Source organism: Eimeria mitis, genomic scaffold, assembly GCF_000499745.2.
Source record: "Eimeria mitis Houghton genomic scaffold, Emh_scaff2903, whole genome shotgun sequence".
Lineage (NCBI taxonomy): Eukaryota > Apicomplexa > Conoidasida > Eucoccidiorida > Eimeriidae > Eimeria > Eimeria mitis.
The window spans coordinates 1-2,266 of NW_013571243.1; positions in this window are offsets into that span (position 1 = coordinate 1).

Sequence of the window (2,266 nt, forward strand, 5' to 3'; positions counted from 1 at the left end):
AGCTAGCGGTGGTGAGCGGGGGGGGGGCCCCCTCTCTAGACTAGCTCTGATCGCGGCATAAACGGCTGTATTTTTTTTATTTTTTTTTAATTATATTAAATAAAAACTCATTTTAATTATATTAAATCAAAAAAAAACAAAAAAAATAAACAGACAACACACAAAACCTCCCCCCCCAGCACATACACCGCATGCATACCTTGGGGGCCTCACCGCTGCTGCTCGTGCAGCTGCTCTCCTCGTGATGATGGATTAAAAAAACTTTATTTTTATTTATTTTTATTTATTTTATTTATTTTTATTTATTTTATTTAAATATAATTTATAAAATACAAAATAAAATCCTTGTTTTACTCAGGTTTCGCTGCAGGCGGCTGTGTGTGCTCAACCTGCGCATACACCTGAGCTGCATGTACACCCCATACAGCCTCAGTGTTTTTATTATTTTATTTAGATACATAATATAAAAATATAAATATAAATATAAATTATATTCTTATTTGTCTTTGTATTTAAAGGGCTCAGTTGCTAGCCGATGATATTACTACGCTAGGGTTTAGGGTCTAGGGTTTTGTTGTTAGGGTTTAGGGTTTAGCGTTTTGTTGCTGGGGTTTAGGGTTTAGGGTTTCGTTGCTGGTGTTTAGGGTTTAGGGTTTTCTTGTTAGGGTTTAGGGTTTAGGGTTTGGTTCTTGACGTTTAGGGTTTAGGGTTTAGGGTTTAGGGTTTAGGGTTATTAAATAAAGACAAAGGAGATAAAGGTAGATCAGCTATTTCTTTTCAACTCAAAACAAAATAAACATCTGCAGCAGCAGCAGCTGCTGCTGCTGCTGCTGTTCATTCTGCTGCTGTTCCTGCAGCAGCAGCAGCAGCAGCTGCAGCTGCTGCTGCTGCTCATTCTGCTGCTGTTGCTGCAGCTCTTGCTGCAGCTCTTGCTGCTGCACTTGCTGCAAATGTTGCTGCTGCTGCCAAAGCAGCTGCAGCTATTTCTGCTCCTGCTGCTGCTGCTGCTGCTGCTGCTGCTGCATCTGTTGCTGCTGTTGCTGCTGCTGCTGCTGCTGCTGCTGCTGTGTTGCTGTGTAGAGGCGTGTCGTGTCTATCACTGTCTTTTCTTTTCTCGCGAATCTGTGGACACTTGCTGCTGCCGCTGCTGCTGCTGCTGCTGCTGCTGCTGCTGCTGCAGTTGCTGCTGCAGCGTTTCAGCAGCAGCAGAAGCTCTAAAGAGAGGAGCAGCACAACGCATGCGGGTGTACATACACCTGAAACCGGGACGTGCATACAGGCTATCCCACTGCCTGCAACAAAAATAAAAATAAATAAACAAATATACAAAAAAAAATAAATAAATACAAATGAATAAATAAATATAAAATAAATAAATAAATATAAATGAATAAGTGAATAAGCATAGATAACTAAACAAATAGAAATGAGCAAAGAAATAAAAATAAATAAATGTAAATAAGTACAGATAAATAAAAAGTAAAAATAAAACAAAAAACAGAAAAAATAAAAAAAAATAAAAAAGAACAAATAAATAAAAGTAATGAAATAAACACAGATAAATAAAAATAAAAAAGTAAATGACGACGAAATATAAAAATAAAGAAAACTAAATAAAAACAAATAAACAAAAACACGCAATCAAACAAAAAAAACAAAAAAAAAACAGAAAAAACAAAAACAAAAAAAAAAACAGAAGAGACAAAAACAAACAGACAAAAACAAACAAAAATAAACAAACAAAAACGAACAAAAGCAAACAAACAAAAAACAAAAACAAAAAAAAAATAAAAATAAAATAAAAATAAAAAAAAGAAATACATGGTTTGTTCTTCTAGTTGTTTGATTGGCTTCAGGCCGCCGAGGTGCCTATACACCGCAACTAAGCAAACCACGCAACCCAGCAGCGCCTGAGCCACTGCCTGCAGCAGCAGCAGCAGCAGCAGCAGCAGCAGCAGCAGCAGATGCAGTTAGAAGAGAAACAGCAGCAGTAAGAGCAACAGAAACAGCAGCAGCAGCAGCAGCAGCAGCAGCAGCAGCAGCAGCACAAAAGCACATCAAATAAATCTTAAGGCTGCGCACACAAAGGGAGCAGCAGCAGCAACAGCAGCAGCAGCAGCAGCAGCAGCAACAGCAGCAGCAACAGCAGCAGGAGCAGCAGCAACAGCCACACCAACTGCAGCAACTGCAGCACACCCGCCAGCAGCAGCAGAAATTGCACCGAAACCAACAGCAGCAGCAACAGTACCACCGACAGCAGCAGCAA